The sequence below is a fragment of the Periplaneta americana genome, chromosome 9 (assembly GCF_040183065.1).
Source record: "Periplaneta americana isolate PAMFEO1 chromosome 9, P.americana_PAMFEO1_priV1, whole genome shotgun sequence".
NCBI lineage: Eukaryota > Metazoa > Arthropoda > Insecta > Blattodea > Blattidae > Periplaneta > Periplaneta americana.
This window is the reverse complement of record NC_091125.1, coordinates 18,928,636-18,948,108: the sequence shown is the minus strand read 5'-3', so window position 1 is coordinate 18,948,108 and position 19,473 is coordinate 18,928,636. Positions and strand designations below refer to the sequence as shown.

Sequence of the window (19,473 nt, the reverse complement as noted above, 5' to 3'; positions counted from 1 at the left end):
TAGTATAGGATATGACGTGGGAGCTGATAAGTGATCTACCGTGGGATCACTGGCACGAGAGCCGGAAATGAGAGCTTGCATGGGAGATTGGAAAGAATCTAGCATGTGTACTGTCAAGGAATCTGAAATGGGAGCTGGTACGGCTGTGCTGGCATGGCGTCTGGCAAGGGATTTCACATGGAATCTCGCATGAGACATTGCAAGGGATCTGACATTGAAGTTGTCATGCGAACTAACATCGGTGACATGGGGGCTAACATGAGATCTAGCAGTGAGAGCCTGCATGGGAGTTAATATTGGATCTGGTATGGCAGCTAGCAATGAATCCGGAATAGGATCTATCATCTGAGCGCAAGCGAAGGATATGACAATGGGACCTCGCATTGGGGCAGTGGCATGGGATCTTGCAATGAATCTTGCATGGGTGCTAGCATGGGAGGTGGCAATTGACGCTGTTATGGCATCTCGGATGGAAGGTATCATGGGATTTCGTATGCGACCGCTGGCATGGCATCTGGCAAGGGAGCTGGATTGCGATCTGGCATGGGATCTGTCATGCGATCTAGCATGATATCTGGCATGCGATCTAACGTCGAATCTGGCATGGAAGCTGGCAATTAGAACTGACATGAGTTCTGGCATGGTAGGTGACATGGAGTCGCTGGCATGAGAGCTCCCTTGACAACTTGCAAGGGATCTGGTAAAGTTCCTCCTAATATATCTGGCATAAGAACGGGCAATGGGACGTGGCATTGAATCAGGCATGGGAACAGCCATGGAATAGCTGGCATGGGAACTGACAATGGGAGGTAGTATTGGATCTGACGTGGGAGCTGGTAAAGGATATACCTTGGGATCACTGGCAAGAGAGCCGGAAATGAGAGCTTGCATTGGAGATTGCAAGGAATCTGGCATGGGAGCTGTCAAGAGTGTGCTGGCATGGCATCTGGCAAAGGATATATCATGGGAGCTGGCATGAGACCTTTTAAGGGAACTGGCATGGAAGCTGTCATCCGAACTAGAATGATATCTGGCACGCGATCTAGCATGGGATCTGTCATGCGATCTAACATCGGATCTGGCATGGAAGCTGGCAATTAGAACTGACATGAGATCTACCATGGTAGGTGACATGGAATCGCTGGCATGAGAACTCGCATGACAACTTGCAAGGGATCTGGTAAGGTTTCTCCGAATATATCTGGCATAGGAACGGGCATTGTGACGTGGCATGGAATCAGGAATGGGAACTGCCCTGGGATCGCTGGCATGGGAACTGCCAATGGGAGGTAGTATAGGATCTGACGTGGGAGCTGATAAGGGTTCTACCTTGGGATCACTCGCAAGAGAGCCGGAAGTGAGAGCTTGCATGGAAGATTGCAAGGTATCTGGCATGGGAGCAGTCAAGGAATCTGACATGGCAGCTGGCACGGGTGTGATGGAATGGCGTCTGGCAAGGGATTTCGCATGGTAGCTCGCATGAGACCTTTTAGGGTATCTGGCTTGGAAACTGTCTTGCGAAATAATATTGGTGACAAGTGGGCTAGCATGGGACATAGCAGTGAGAGCTTGCATGGGAGCTAATTTTGGACCTGATATGGGAGCTGGCAAGAAATGTGGAATGTGATGTAACATAGTAGCGCAAGCGAAGGTTATGGCACTGGGAGGGCGCATGGGAGCAATGGCAAGGTGTCTGGAATGGTAGCTGGCAATGGAATCTGGCATGGCAGGTGGTATGTTATCTGGCATGGGAACTGGCGTGGGAGCTGGCATGGGGGCTGTTGTGGGACCTGGCAGGGTTGCTGGCCTGCGACCTGTGATGGGGGCAGGCATTGGGTCTGTCATGGCAAGTGGCATGGTGTCTGGCGTGGGTGCTGGCATGGGGGCTGGTGTTGGTCCTGGCAGGGGGGCTGGCATGGCAGCTGGCGTGGAAGCTGGCTCGGCAGCTAGAATCGACGCAGGCATGTTAACTAGAACGGCAGCTGTTGTGTCAGCTGGCATGTCATCCACCATTGCTGGTGGTAATTTATCTGGCATGGGAGCTGACATAGGAGCTCGAATGTGGGCTGGCATGGAAGCTGGCGTGCGGGCTTGCATATCAGAAGGAATGGGAGCTGACATGGGTCCTAGCATGACATCTAAGGCACCTATACAGGCACTTATCCTGGCACGAAGCATGGCAAATTGAATTTCAAGTGGCAGGGGGCCAGGCATGGGACCTAGCAAGTGGGCTTGCATGGGACTTGGCAGGAGTGCTGCCATGGGGGCCGGCATGGGAGCTGGCAGGGAGGCTGGCATGGGAGCTGCATGGGGGGATGGCTTGGGACCACGCATGACATCTAAGGTACTGATACAGGCACTTATCCTGACACGAAACTTGGCAAATTGAATGTCAAGTGGCAGATTGGCTGTCATTGGACGTGGCACGGGGGCTAGTGTGGGTCCTGGCAGGAGGGCTAGCATTGGAGCTGGAATAGGGGCTGGCATGGGAGCTGCCATGATAGCTGGCATGAGGGCTAACATGGAAGGTGGCATGGGGGCTAGCATGGGAGAAGCCACGGCATCTAATTTCGAGGATAGTATGTTAACTAGAATGGCAGCTAGTATGTCAGCTGGCATTACATCCAGCATGGCTGGTGGTGTGTAATCTAGCATGAGACATTGTGTGGCAGGTGGCATGTCAGCCGGAATGGGAGCTGGCATGAGATCTAGCATGGTAGGTGACATAGAATCGCAGGCATGAGAGTTCGAATGACAACTTGCAAGCGATCTGGTAAGGTTCCTCCCAATATATCTGGCATAGGAACGGGTAATAGGACGTGCAATGGAATCAGGTATGGTATCTGCCATGGGATCGCTGGCATGGGAACTGGCAATGGGAGGTGATATAGGATATGACGTGGGAGCTGATAAAGGATCTACCTTGGGATCACTGGCACGAGAGCCGGCAATGAGAGCTTGCATGGGAGATTGCAAGGAATCTGGCACGGGTACTGTCAAGGAATCTGAAATGGGAGCTGGCACGGGGGTGCTGGCATGGCGTCTGGCAAGGGATTTCACATGGCATCTCGCATGAGACCTTGTAATGGATCTGGCATGGAAGTTGTCATGCGAACTAACATCGGTGACATGGGGGCTAATATGAGATCTAGCAGTGAGAGCCTGCATGGGAGTTAATATTGGATCTGGTATGGCAGCTAGCAAGGATTCCGGAATGGGATCTAGCATCAGAGCGCAAGCGAAGGATATGACAATGGGACCTCGCATGGAGGCACTGGCATGGGATCTTGCATGGGTTCTAGCATGGGAGGTGGCAATGGTAGCTGTTATGGCATCTCGGATGGAAGTTGTCATGGGATTTCGCATGGGACCGATGGCATGGCATCTGGCAAGGTAGCTGGCTTGCGATCTGGCATGGGATCTGTCATGCGATCTACCATGATATCTGGCATTCGATCTAACATCGGATCTGGCATGGAAGCTGGCAATTAGAACTGACATGAGTTCTGGCATGGTAGGTGACATGGAATCGCAGGCATGAGAGCTCCCTTGACTACTTGCAAGGGATCTGGTATGGTTGTACCTAATATATCTGGCATAGGAACGGGCAATGGGACGTGGCATGGATTCAGGAATGGGAACAGCCATGGAATAGCTGGCATGGGAACTGGCAATTGGAGGTAGTATAGGATCTGACGTGGGAGCAGGTAAAGGATCTACCTTGGGATCACTGGCAAGAGATCTGGAAATGAGAGCTTGCATTGGTGATTGCAAGGAATCTGGCATGGGATCTGTCAAGAGTGTGCAGGCAAGGCATCTGGCAATGGGTTTCGCATGGGAGCTGGCATGAGACCTTTTAAAGGAAATGGCATGAAAGCTGTCATCCGAACTAGAATGATATCTGGCACGCGATATAGCATGGCACCTGTCATGCGATCTAACATCGGATCTGGCATGGAAGCTGGCAATTAGAACTGACATGAGATCTACCATGGTAGGTGACATGGAATCGCTGGCATGAGAACTCGCATGACAACTTGCAAGGGATCTGGTAAGGTTTCTCCGAATATATCTGGCATAGGAACGGGCATTGTGACGTGGCATGGAATCAGGCATGGGAACTGCCCTGGGATCGCTGGCATGGGAATTGGTAATTGGAGGTAGTATGTGATCTGACGTGAGTGATGATAAGGGATCTACCTTGGGATCACTGGCACGAGAGCCGGAAATGAGAGCTTGCATGGGAGATTGCAAGGAATCTGGCATGGGTACTGTCAAGGAATCTGAAATGGGAGCTGGCACGGGTGTGATGGAATGGCGTCTGGCAAGGGATTTCACATTGGATCTCGCATGAGACCTTGTAAGGGATCTGGCATTGAAGTTGTAATGCGAACTAACATCGGTGACATGGGGGCTAACATGAGATCTAACAGTGAGAGCCTGCATGGGAGTTAATATTGGATCTGGTATGGCAGCTAGCAAGGAATCCGGAATGGGATCTAGCATCAGAGCGCAAGCGAAGGATATGACAATGGGACCGCGTATGGGGGCACTGGCATGGGATCTTGCAATGAATCTTGCATGGGTACTAGCATCGGAGGTGGCAATGGAAGCTGTTATGGCATCTCGGATGGAATGTATCATGGGATTTCTCATGGGACCGCTGGCATGGCATCTGGGAAGGGAGCTGGCTTGCGATCTGGCATGGGATCTGGCATGGTATCTGTCATGCGATCTAGCATGATATCTGGAATGCGATCTAACATCGGAACTGGCATGGAAGCTGGCAATTAGAACTGACATGAGTTCTGGCATGGTAGGTGACATGGAATCGCTGGCATGAGAGCTCCCTTGACAAGTTGCAAGGGATCTGGTAAGGTTCCTCCTAATATATCTGGCATAGGAACGGGCAGTGGGATGAGGCATGGAATGAGGCATGGGAACAGCAATGGAATAGCTGGCATGGGAACTGGCAATGGGAGGTAGTATTGGATCTGACGTGGGAGCTGGTAAGGGATCTACCTTGGGATCACTGGCAAGAGAGCCGGAAATGAGAGCTTGCATTGGAGATTGCAAGGAATCTGGCATGGGAGCTGTCAAGGGTGTGCTGGCATGGCATCTGGCAAAGGATTTCGCATGGTATCTGGCATGAGACATTTTAAGGGAACTGGCATGGAAGCTGTCATCCGAACTAGAATGATATCTGGCACGCGATCTAGCATGGGATCTGTCATGCGATCTAACATCGGATCTGGCATGGAAGCTGGCAATTAGAACTGACATGAGATGTACCATGGTAGGCGACATGGCATCGCTGGCATGAGAACTCGCATGACAACTTGCAAGGGATCTGGTAAGGTTTATCCCAATATATCTGGCATAGGAACGGGCATTGTGACGTGGCATGGAATCAGGCATGGGAACTGCCGTGTGATCGCTGGCATGGGAACTGGCAATGGGAGGTAGTATATGATCTGACGTGGGAGCTGATAAGGGATCTACCTTGGGATCACTGGCAAGAGAGCCGGAAATGAGAGCTTGCATGGAAGATTGCAAGGTATCTGGCATGGGAGCAGTCAAGGAATCTGACATGGCAGCTGGCACGGGTATGATGGCATGGCGTCTGGCATGGGATTTCGCATGGTAGCTCGCATGAGACCTTTTAGGGTATCTGGCTTGGAAACTGTCATGCGAAATAACATTGGTGACAAGTGGGCTAGCATGGGACCTAGCAGTGAGAGCTTGCATGGAAGCTAATTTTGGACCTGATATGGGAGCTGGCAAGGAATGTGGAATGTGAAGTAACATAGTAGCGCAAGCGAAGGTAATGGCACTGGGAGGACGCATGGGTGCAATGGCAAGGAGTCTGGAATGGTAGCTGGCAATAGGATCTGGCATGGCAGGTGGTATGTTATCTGGCATGGGAACTGGCGTGGGAGCTGGCAAGAGGGCTGTTGTGGGACCTGGCAGGGTTCCTGGCCTGCGACTTGTGATGGGGGCAGGCATGGGGTCTGTCATGGCAAGTGGCATGGTGTCTGGCGTGGGAGCTGGCATGGGAGCTGGTGTGGGTCCTGGCAGGGGGGCTGGCATGGCAGCTGGCGTGGAAGCTGGCACGGCAGCTAGGTTCGACGCAGGCATGTTAACTAGAACGGCAGCTGTTGTGTCAGCTGGCATGACATCCACCATTGCTGGTGGTAATTTATCTGGCATGGGAGCTGACATAGGAGCTCGAATGTGGGCTGGCATGGAAGCTGGTGTGGGGGCTTGGATATCAGATGGAATGGGAGCTGACATGGGACCTAGCATGACATCTAAGGCACCTATACAGGCACTTATCCTGGCACGAAGCATGGCAAATTGAATTTCAAGTGGCAGGGGGCCAGGCATGGGACCTAACAAGTGGGCTTGCATGGGACTTGGCAGGAGTGCTGCCATGGGGGCTGGCAATGGAGCTGGCAGGGTAGCTGGCATGGGAGCTGAAGGGTGGGATGGCTTGGGACCACGCATGACATCTAAGGTACTGATACAGGCACTTATCCTGACACCAAACATGGCAAATTGAATGTCAAGTGGCAGATTGGCTGTCATTGGACGTGGCATGGGGGCTGGTGTGGGACCTGGCAAGAGGGCTAGCATTAGAGCTGGAATAGGGGCTGGCGTGGGAGCTGCCATGATACCTGGCATGAGGGCTAACATGGAAGGGGGCATGGGGGCTAGCATGGGAGCAGCCACGGCATCTAGTTTCGAGGATGGTATGTTAACTAGAATGGCAGCTAGTATGTCAGCTGGCATTGCTTCCAGCATGGCTGGTGGTGTGTTATCTAGCATGATACATTGTGTGGCAGGTGGCATGTCAGCTGGAATGGGAGCTGGCATGAGATCTAGCATGGTAGGTGACATAGAATCGCTGGCATGAGAGTTCGCATGACAACTTGCAAGGGATCTGGTAATGTTCTTCCCAATATATCTGGCATAGGAACGGGTAATGGGACGTGGCATGGAATCAGGTATGGTATCTGCCATGGGATCGCTGGCATGGGAACTGGCAATGGGAGGTAGTATAGGATATGACGTGGGAGCTGATAAGGGATCTACCTTGGGATCACTGGCACGAGAGCCGGAAATGAGAGCTTGCATGGGAGATTGCAAGGAATCTGGCATGGGTACTGTCAAGGAATCTGAAATGGGATCTGGCACGGGTGTGCCGGCATGGCGTCTGGCAAGGGATTTCACATTGGATCTCGCGTGAGACCTTGTAAAGGATCTGGCATGGAAGTTGTCATGCGAACTAACATCGGTGACATGATGGCTAACATGAGATCTAGCAGTGAGAGCCTGCATGGGAGTTAATATTGGATCAGGTATGGCAGCTAGCAAGGAATCCGGAATGGGATCTAGCATCAGAGCGCAAGCGAAGGATATGACAATGGGACCTCGCATGGGAGCACTGGCATGAAATCTTGCAATGAATCTTGCATGGGTGCTAGCATGGGAGGTGGCATTGGAAGCTGTTATGGCATCTCGGATGGAAGGTATCATGGGATTTCGAATGGCACCGCTGGCATAGCATGTGGCAAGGGAGCTGGCTGGCGATGTAACATCGTATCTGGCATGGAAGCTGGCAATTAGAACTGACATGAGTTCTGGCATGGTAGGTGACATGGAATCGCTGGCATGAGAGCTCCCTTGACAACTTGCAAGGAATCTGGTAAGGTTCCGCCTAATATATCTGGCATAGGAACGGGCAATGGGAGGTAGTATAGGATCTGACGTGGGAGCTTGTAAGGGATCTGCCTTGGGATCACTGGCAAGAGAACCGGAAAGGAGAGCTTGCATTGGAGATTGCAAGGAATCTGGCATGGTAGCTGTCAAGGGTGTGCTGGCATAGCATCTGGCAAAGGATTTCGCATGGGAGCTGGCATGAGATCTTTTAAGGGAACTGGCATGGAAGCTGTCATCCGAACTAGAGTGATATCTGGCATGCGATCTAGCATGGGATCTGTAATGCGATCTAACATCGGATCTGGCATGGAAGCTGGCAATTAGAACTGACATGAGATCTACCATGGTAAGTGACATGGAACCGCTGGCATGAGAACTCGCATGACAACTTGCAAGGGATCTGGTAAGGTTCCTCCCAATATATCTGGCATAGGAAGGGGAAATGGGACGTGGCAAGGAATCAGAAATGGGAACTGCCATGGAATCGCTGGCAAGGGAACTGGCAATGGGAGGTAGTATAGGATCTGAAGTGGGACCTGATATGGGATCTACCTTGGGATCACTGGCATGAGAGCCGGAAATGAGAGCTTGCATGGGAGATTGCAAGGAATCTGGCATGGGAGCAGTCAAGGGTGTGCTGGCATGGCATCTATCAAGGTATTTCGCATGGGAATTCGCATGAGATTTTTTAAGAGATCTGGCATAGAAGCTGTCATCCGAACTAGCATGATATCTGGCAAGCGATCTAGCATGGGATCTGTCATGCGATCTAACAACGGATCTGGCATGGAAGCTGGCAATTAGGGCTGACATGAGATCTAGCATGGTAGGTGACATGGAATCGCTGGCATGAGAGCTCGCATGACAACTTGCAAGGGATCTGGCATGGTTCCTCCCAATATATCTGGCATAGGAAAGGGTAATGGGACGTGGCTTGGAATCAGGCATGGGAACTGGCATTGGATCGTTGGCATGGGATAAGGCATGGGAACTGGCAATGGGAGGTGGTATAGAATCTGATAAGCTATCTACTTTGGGATCACTGGCAAGAGAGCCGGAAATGAGAGCTTGCATGGGAGATTGCAAGGAATCTGGCATGGGAGCTGGCAAGGAATCTGACATGGGAGCTGGCACGGGTGTGCTGTCATGGCAGCTGGCAAGGGATTTCGCATGGGAGCTCGCTTGAGACTTTGAAAGTGATCTGGCATGGAAGCTGTCATGCGAACTTACATCGGTGACATGGGGGCTAACATGGGACCTAGCAGTGAGAGCTTGCATGGGAGCTAATATTGGATTTGATATGGGAGCAGGCAAGGAATCTGGAATGGGATCTAACATGGGAGCGCAAGCGAAGGATATGGCATTGGGAGCTCGCATGGGAGTAATGGCATGGGATCTGGAATGGGAGCTGGCAATGCGATCTGGTATGGGAGCTGAGGTGGGTTTTGCAATTGGGACTGACATTGGATCTGCACGCGACTGACATTGCACGCGATCTGGCACGGGAGGTGGAATGCGATCTGGCAAAGGATATGGCACGCGATCTGGCATGGGAGGTGGAATGCTATCTGGCATGATATAATGCTGGCCAGTTGGCATGGGAGAATTTTTGGGAAATAGATGGAATTTTTTTAATGTAATTCGTGGGTGTGGTGTGACAGGTGGCATGGGTGGTATGGAATCTGGTCTGGCTTTCGAGAACCCTGCAACATAAAAATAAACTTGATCGTTAAGCATGTGTCATTGCATTCACTGGCTTTCAGGAATAACATTAATACGGCCACGATTCGTATGCAATTACATAGTTTTACTGTCCATTTGGAAGTCATACAAAATCATTTTATACACATTTTGAACTACTGTAATGACGAATATTCCAAATTAATTGTGCATATTTTTGCATATTTCAGGCGTTGGTGTACACAATAGACTTATGAGCAAACAATATTTTTAGTATTTTGTGGCACAAAGCCCCAAATTCGCATATTTTGTAAAAAAAAATATTCTGAATTGTTTAACACATATTTTCATCTTAACTGTACTCGGTGGCGGGAAATTCCTTGAATATGCAATGTTGGTGTGGAAAAATCAAAACAACCGCACTGCTTTTTTACTGCACAACAAGAAGCATTCCCAAACACCTCTACTTACCTGAATTAATCATCATCAGCAGCTATACAAATAGCCGATTAGGCCATGTGTCCTATTACGATCTCACAATAAAGATGAATTCCCCCCTCCCCCTCTTTTTGGGTCGTCCCAGAGATCTCTTCCCATAGACTTGTAGTGAAGTGTATCTTTCAGGAGTCTGTGGGATCTCATACGTCGCAAATGGCTCTTCCAATTGTTCTGATGTTTCTGAATGAAATGGAATACTGATTCCAGATCAAGCTCTTTCATACTTCGTCGTTGTTTGTGGTTCCATTTTGTACAGCAACCTTTTCATCGCATAAATCTAATTTCGTTATTGTTATTCTGCTTTCATCCACCCGCCTTAATGTTCATGCCTCACTAGCATAACAGTGAACAAGGTTTATTAAAGGCGTGTTATAGGGACTTTCGTAAAATGGAAGTTTTCATTATCCTGTTGATTATTCCCATACTTTTGGAGTATTTTACAAATTTGCTCATATTCAAATGAAATATTAATTTCTAGCCAAGATATGTAAAATCATTAAGTCTTTCTAAAATTTTACCGTCTAAACATTTTACGAGAGATTTGTTGCGACGAAAGTGTCAAAAAATAAGAACAGAAGAATGAACATCCCTTTCCTGTTGCTTAGCAATAAAAATATGATTAATTCACAATATACAGCTCCAAATATTTCTAAGCATGATGTACTTGTTTGGAAACGAATGAATTAAATGAAAATTACAACCACACGTGCTTAATTGTCGCCACATTGAGTGAAATGAAGGGACCGAGTGTGAGATTCAGATATGAGTCATTCCACGTCAAATCGCACAAAATTATACAAATTTTGACCTTCATATTTCTGTTTGCGTTTATATTTTTTTACCACTCTATGGGTATAATAAACCAACAAGTGTATTTTTATTTCCTCCTAAGTCCACATTATTTTAAAATATTGCATGTTAAAATTCGTTAAAAATGTCGCACAATTCAACATTTAAAGCGTCATATATCCGAGGATATTTATGTTAAATTTAAAAAAAAAATGCATTTAAAAGCTTAAAGTACTGTCTTTTGTTAAATATTTACTAACTAATTTTAATATAATTATTACAAATATTTTTTTATGATTCAATTTTTAAAAGTTAGATATCAATGTGAAATAGCCGTATTAAAAATCTAAAAAAAAAAATGCCTACTAGGTGCACTGAAGTATTCTTAATAATTCCAGAAAAAATCACAATGGGATCTCCAATAGTTTAATGGAAATTTAATTACTTACGACGCAATGTGTAGCGGTCGGTGCAGCAGCAGTGGACGGGAAGCGTTGAAGCGCGCTGGGATGTTTATCGGCGCTGGATGATCGACTGAACGTTGCAAGATTACACACAGTACGGATCAAGTCACTCGAGAAAACACTGCTAATTTACTTATTATGATATCCTCAAATATTTGTACATTATGCTTTTTAAACGTTTGTTTTCATTCACACTACACTTTAAATTTTCATTCTCCTACCTTCTTTCTTGAAAGAAAATTGTTTTACTAGGCCTAAATCTTCAGTTTTTGACAACGGAATGAAAGAATGTAATTTTAATGTACCAGTTATTGGTTTAAGATTGTGGTACCTGGCCTGCAAATTTTCAGTGTGGTTTCTGTGCTTATTCAATGGACAAAATATAAATGACACGTTAGAAATGTTTTTTGTGACCAATCAAACATTTTTTTTTTGTTGATGTTGTTTTATAGGATCTTGTATAGACTGCTCTCGTTGCAAGTCTTTTAACAGTTCCTCCAATGCCACCACATGGACATGGAATTAGTGCTGAATGACAAGTGTCATTCAGCACTAATTCCATGATCGTCTTCATGTAAGCAATTATATTTTAAAAATTCTTTTTGTTTTTGTATTGTTAACTTGATCCTTCGGAAAAGTAAATGATTTTTTTCATATCGTTGAATTCTTGCTTTAAGAAGTTGATTGCTTCGGATTGAAAACAATTAAAGGAATCGGTGTCTTGTTTCATGCTTTCTGAGATGACAATATTTTTGTGACGAATTTCTGTATCTTCTTTTAAATATACTACGAAAGGATGTATTGTGTCTTGGCATTTTTTCCAATGCACACCTTGTACTCAATCTTGTATTACAAATGAATAATTTTCAGAAAAGTCTGCAATAGGCCTAACTATGTAATTTTCAGGTTGTACATTTTCTTTGCATTCCGTCAAAAATAAAATATGGCGACTTTTGAAGGGATGACGATGCTTCTTCTACATGAAAAACTTTACTTGCTTGGAAGCCTTTTATTTTTTTTTACTTTTCATGGGGGTATCGTTTTCGTTGTAGTTTTCTTTTCTTGATAGGGGATTCTATTGACATCAAACTCTTGTTTAATTCCTCAATATTGGTGATTTCTAGCGCTGTATCCATAGATCTGCTAGAATAAGAACTGGGATAATCACTCTCTCTACCCGCACTTTTATTTGATTCATGTTTAATAATATCACAAGAACTACCGGCTTCATATATAATTTCATCTGACCTATCTGGAAGTTGATAGATTTTTTACGGAACGAATCACATATTCGCACATTCAAAGACTCCTTTAAATTGAGCTTTATCAATAAATCGCGACTTATGCGTCTTAGTGTTTTCTTTTTAAAAGCGTGATTAGAAAGGTCAAATGGATTTAAACACTTGTTATATATTACGCATTCTTTACCGTCACTGATGTATAGAAGTCACGTTACTCCGTGAAATTCAAACCCTGACTGATTATTTTTCTCTTCTATATTTTGTCTCCTGCCATCTGCTTACTGCCATAAAGTTTACTGCCTTACCCAGCCTTGCTATCTTTAAACACTTCGCTATATTACAGTATAAACATACAGCATTGTGAAGGGCACCCCCTCTTATCTGTTCTGACAATAATAAGATAACTTTAGATATTTACTGTTCCTTAAAGGAGCAGTCCGCGATAAAATTCCATATTTCGATTATATTATAGGATGTTTACCAAAGTAATCCTTGGATTAACGGCGTTTGTCGCATCGCTCTACGCCTTTTAGTTTGCGAAATATTAAAGGTCTTACAGCAGGCTCTGACGTCATAACCACTGATCGCTTCATAAGACTGCGTTGTAGTTCAGTTTGATATACAGCGCAGAACGAGTAAATATATATTCATACGTTACAGTCAGTTATTACACACTTAGGACCTATCACATGCATATACTGTAACAATAATAACAATAATAATAATAATAATAATAATAATAATAATAATAATAATAACTTACCCATTTTGAATTTCGTACTCATAGTGATTAGAACAACTTGGGTCTGGCAAGGGTTCAAACTGAAAAGGTTTAATATGTCGATCCATTATAACCTAATTCAACGCCTTCACTGAGTGAGTGAATGTATGTGAGACGTGAAATATTCGTTATAAATGGACTGTAAATACGTGTTTATCTCACGTCAGCAATAAATTAGTACATGGTTTATATTATTCTATTGCGTCATAGTTGTTGAGTCACACGGTTTAGGCACGAAGCTATGTTTGGGGGAACCTCTAAAACATGTGGATCATCGAATTGCGGCAGTTGATAACCAGAACTACTTCCAAGATATTTTTCTGTATAGTATCTTCTCTCCACGCATTTTTCTTCCAGCTGTATGTTTTGTCTTCCACCCATCGTTTAGTGGCTCTAGAGTACTGGAGTCTGGAGCCAGTTACATCTCTTTTCACGTTGTAATTATGGTCCATTATCGCAATCATAGTTCTTGTTACCATTCCACCATATGGAAAGTGTTTTCTCTTAGGAGTGTAAAGCAATCTCTCGTTATGGTATGATCAAATTTGCTGGTGTGACAAAATTGATTAGTCTGATTTAGGTCTTTTAAAAGGGCAGGGTTACATACAACTTTTTTCAGAGCATTGTAATCGCTGGATCCAGGTTCGATCTATTCCCTCTCACTATTGCATGGGTGAATGTGTGCACATTTTGTATTATGTCTCTGTCTCTCCCCATTAGTGTATATTACAAACATGATTTAATACAGAAATGAATCTGTCTTCTAAGTCGTCAGAATCACCTTCACATGTAGCACAAGACCACATAGGTGATTTATGATGCTCTCTTTCCACATTTGTGCGGCGGCTTTAAGCTTTTTGCTATGTGCCAAATGTCAAATTGATAGCCCATCCATTCATATTTGGTCCTTATCAATTTCCTAATTCCTCTATGGCGGTCCGATAGAAAGAGGGTAATGTTAATTTTTTCTTTTAGGCGATCTAGAACTTTTTCGCATGCTGCTTCGCCTACAATTAGACCTTTTTGCAGAACTACGAAGTCTATAATCTTATCTGAATCGAGGTCCATTACACTGTAAGTCACATATTTTGCACTGTAATTGGTGAGTCAAATTGGCCATCACTGCGATTCGCACGTTTTTATCTTTTAGGGAATTGATAAGTTGTTCATGAATCTGAAAACAAGTACAGCTGACTGTTGGTTCTACGAATTTTGAAATTATTTTATAAAATGTTGTCTTGCCGATGAAACATAGTTGTAAAGTTTTTGAAAATTTTTCAAACAATTTGTATCTTATATCGCACAAGTATAACACAGAACTCACTGCTATGCTTCACGTCTGTTAGGACTTCCACTCCCAATTACGGGCATTCTGGCACACTGAATTAACTTTCAGCAATGATCCTATTGTTTCTACCAAATATTTGTAAAAGAGGAATGACAAATATTACAGAAGAAAAACAAAATTTGTAACGCTGACCAGGAAAAAAAAACTTTTTGACTTCCTATTTACTTTCTGTTTCATGTGCAGCGTCCTCGGAACCTGATGAATTAGAATTTGAAGTTTCTTCTTCTATTTGAAAATATGTCTCTAAGTCAGTTTCTGCTCCCCCACATCTGATTCACTACACACATTTCTTAGCGTCTCGCACCCTATCTCACACTGCACAGCTTTGTTTATATTAGGTTCCTGTGAATTTTCAGCCTCATCAAGAACTACACACGTCAATATTTTCAGCTATAGGTGCATCACTGCAACTTGCTATTGCTTCTTCAACGACCTTCTTTCATTTATAAGCAGAGGAGCGCGTAGATCAGAATTGTCTTGGGGAGATTCTCCTTTCAAAAATAGGAAAGGGACAGAAGTTTTCTCAATTTTCACAGGGGTTCTATTGTCTTTCATTAAACGTCTTTTTAGTAAAGACGATTCTTCAAAATCAGTTTCACGGAAATCACTGGAACACACAACAGTAGTTTTCGATAGTGTAAAACCTTTTCTGTTGATTTTCTTCACCCATATTTTAAATCTTTGCAGTAACTTTTCTCTGTTCGGAAATACATGAAATGATACCCCTTCTTCATGTTCTGTTTTTGTTGTTCCCTCTGAACACGAAAAATTACAACACCACGGCATTTTAAACTGTATTACGATACAATTTCTTCTGTTTAGTCTACTGTAGTTCAATATCGTTCATATAAAAGAAAATACGTCTACATAAAACTACAACATTGGTATGTGCTGGTTTTATGATTAAATGAAAAGCAAAACATGACTTCACACAATCATAATTAAGTCCGAAATTCTGTTCACGTTTACTACGGCGAGAGAAGATTATTTATTTTAATACAAAGCACTGCGCTGCACTCTCCGATGTTCTCGGTCTATTACGCAATCACACCAGATCAGTGGCTGTGACGTCATAAGTTTTTGTGCGGAGTCAGTAAGTCAAGAACCATGCCTCGCATTGACATACGGCAAATTACATTCTACTTAGATTGAAAAACGTGTTTGATTAAAGCCAACTTAATTTTATCGCGGACTGCTCCTTTAAGGTATTGATCATTTGATGAATGAATGCATTTCTTTTGTAGTGTTGCGAGATCAGATATTACATCCAACGGGGGATTTCGTAAAAATTTCCGCCAACAGCCTTCTAGTCTATCTATGGCTGCAAGTAGTACATTAGCTGGGAATCGCGAGCGCGTGCATGCTCGCGAAAATAAATTGTTACAAATGTATGTGTGGAGATCCCACATTTCTAAATGCAGTAGTTTACAGATAATACATCAGGGGAAAAGTCTATAATTTTTTCAGATTTTTAACTTGGCTATTTAATATAGTAATTATGCTTTGAAAAAGAAATGATTAAAAAAATACGCCAAATTTTAAATTTATTAGTGATAGGCCTAAAGTAATAAAAAGTGTTGTATTTAGTCTTTAAAATGCGCCAAACCGCAAATCTCAATTTTTTGTAGACACAGAGTTCCAAGTGAGTTTATGTAACAGTGCGCGCATAATTTGCGTAATTTCAGATAGTCATAACTACACAAATAATTAATAATTGTGAAAATAAAACAATACGGGTCTCTTTATTTGATGTCTGGAATTCATGAAAAAAAATTCGACCATTTCCGAGAAGGTAGTGTTTTATGGCTGTGCGATTTGACGTGGAATGACTCATATATTCAAACAAAATGAAAGTTTTAATTGTTGGTAACTTTAAGGAGTGCACATAATGTAAGTACTATTACTGTAACAGAATTGCTTCACTGTGAACAAGTGATAAGGGAAACAAAGGAAGACACCGAGGGCGATCAATCTGAAAATGGCTCTGAGACATAAAATTCATATTTACTTACGCCTAAAAAGACGAAGTCTCCGAAATACATTTCTTAAAAAGGACCAGCAGCCAATCTTCGTTTTTCCTTCCTCAGCTTCTACTTCTTCTTTTTCTTCTTCTGCTGGTAGGTGTTCCAATGATAGTGCTGGCATGCGAGCTGCCATGAGATTTGGCATGGATGGTATGGCCTTCAGGATGGAGATATTTCGATAGTCATCCGTGGCTTCCTTCATCTCTGCAAGAAGCAAAATAAATGTGATCGTTAAGCATGTGTCAATGTATTCACTGGCTTTCAGTGAATGGCTTATTAATAGGACGAGGATTCATATGCAACTGTATATTTTTGCTGTTCGTTTGGAAGTAATACAAAATCAATTTATACACATTTTGAACGATTGTAATGACGAATATTCCAAATTAATTGTACATATTTTTGCATATTTCAGGCGATCTTGTATATAATACACTAATGAGCATGCAATGTAACGTATTTTTAGATTTTTGTGGCATGAAGCCTCAAATTAGAATATTTTGTAAAAACAACAATATTCTAAATTATTTGTAATCAGTAATCACATAATATTTTTTCTCTTAACTGTACCCGATGACGGGAAATTCCTTGCATATGCAATGTGGGTGTGGAAAAACCGAAACAATCACACTATGCTTTTGTTCCATTTAGTTACTGTACAACAAGAAACATTCCCAAACACCACTACCTACCTGACTTCATCATCATCATCATATTCATCCAAAAATTTAGCCTATTAGGCCATGTGGCCTATTACGATCTCATAATAAACAGGAATTTCCTCTTCAACTCTTTGGGACGTCTCAGAGATCTCTTCCCATGGGACTGATAGTGAAGTATAGCTTTTCGCATTCTGTGGCTCTCATTCATCGCAAATGGCTCATCCAGCTCTGTTATTTCTGTATGAAATGGAATACTGATTCCAGACCGAGTTATTCCATACTTTGTCGTTGCGTTTATGGTTCCATTTTGTACATCAGGCTGTTCTTTGCATAAGCCTAATTTAGTTACTGTTATTCTGCTTTCAGCCACCCGCCTTAATACCCATGCCTCACTGCTATATCAGAGCACAAGGTTTATTAAAGGCGTATTCTAGTGATTTTCTGTGCCATGGAAGGTTTCATTACCCTGTTGATTATTCCCATACTTTTGGAGTATTTTACAAATTTGGTCATATTCAAACCAATATCAAATATTAATTTGTAGCCAAGATATGTAAAATCCTTAAGTCTTTCTAACATTTTGCCTTCTAAACGTATTTTACGTGGAAGAGAATCTTTTTCCCAGAAGGCCATAATTTTGTTGCTTTTCTTCTGTATTTATTTCCATGTTATATTGTTTTGCAATTATATTTAAATTATGCACTGAATACTGTAAATCATTTTCTGTAGGTGCTATTGAAACCAGGTCATCTGCAAATACTGCAAATATCAATGAACCTATTTTTAAATTCCTGTGTATCTGCAACTGATCATGTCGCATTTGTCTCCATTCCTGAATAATTTCATTCTTGTGCATTATAAACAGAAGGTGGGAAAGGCCGCAATCCTGTTTTACTCCTGTGTTAATTTCGTCATATCGCGTGTGTAGGATGTTTGGCTATATCAGTAGCTCGTGGATTTTTGTTCTGTGTCTGTTTTTATTGTCGTGTGTTATAGATGGCTTATGTTCATGTAACTGATTTACATTTTGTTTTAATGTTGATAATATTAGTGATTGAGGAGATCATGAATCATGGCAGGCCTATGTAAATTTCCAATCTGGCATGTGCCTTCGTGACGGAGGGAAAAGCATGAAAAACGATTGACTGAGCACGGGATTTGAACCCGGGGCCTTCCGAATACTAGTTTCAAACACTACCGTTTGAGTCAAGTCGCTCAGTTTTCTTTATTTCTTATCCATTTCTTGTAATTTTATTGTTTGCTAGTTGCAATTATAACAATAAACGTTACACTAACAATTATAACAATAAACGTTACACTAAAGTAGACTACTAAGACATGCTGTGTTGTGCAGTGTTGTTCAGTTGTGCAATTAAAAGTTCTTCGGAGAAAATTTTGTCACTATAACTCTTATAACTCTTTCATTCAATATTCACACGATGCATAATATGCGAAAATTTCGGGGCATTTTACTGGAATGTGACGCTTTTTAGATTTTAATAATGATGAGGGATATCTTGCTCCAAAACATGACGGCCTTTCTTCCTGAAATTGGTAAATTCCCATCTTCTCCTCAAGTCTTAGGCACGTGGCAGAAATGAAATATGACAATAACTTCAAGAATTGGCAACTGAGCTAAGTGTTTATCCCTTGATTGTTCCTTAGGGCCCTTACACACGAGCGACTTTTAGCCGCCAAGGTCGATTGCAAAAAGCAGTGGGTTTGCCGCCGACATGAGCTGTTCTTCGACGGCAGACACAGTTGACATGAGCAACTCTACAGTCGATACGGGCGTTGTGTGTCGTCGGTTCCGGCGGCAGTCGAACTGCAAAAGGTGTGTCATTTTCACTCGCATTATAATAATGCACGCCGAGGAAGAACTACTTTTATTATTTCTTATCCGTCCTAGAAAAATACCTGTTAAACATAGAAAATATAGGATACATCGGATTCTCATTCATTGTGCGCAGTATGGCCAATTTCACTGTATTTTTCACGAGCTTCGTGCCTATGGAGATAATTTTTTTCACTATTTCAGAATGTCAGGGTTATCATTCGATCATCTGTTGGAAAAAGTGACCAGGCGTCAGTCGACTGAGGTGCTCGCCTGTCGATCTGGAGTTGCACTTGGGCCTCGATTCGATTTCCGCTTGGACTGATTACCTGGTTGAATTTTTTCCGAGGTTTTCAACCGTAAGGCGAATGTTAGGTAATCTATGGCGAATCCTTGGTCTCATCTCGTGAAATAATATCTCGCTACCACC

The 19,473-nt window shown here is 43.4% G+C and overlaps 1 long non-coding RNA gene across 1 annotated transcript in view; it reads right to left on the bottom strand.

The window, feature by feature from the left end:
- Positions 1 to 15,771: 15,771 nt before the first annotated feature.
- Positions 15,772 to 19,473, bottom strand: part of LOC138705814 (uncharacterized) — a 99,122-nt gene continuing 95,420 nt past the window's right edge. Inside the window, exon 7 of the long non-coding RNA XR_011333819.1 lies at positions 15,772 to 16,751. This is a non-coding gene — a long non-coding RNA (uncharacterized lncRNA). The remainder of the gene's footprint in view (positions 16,752 to 19,473) is intronic.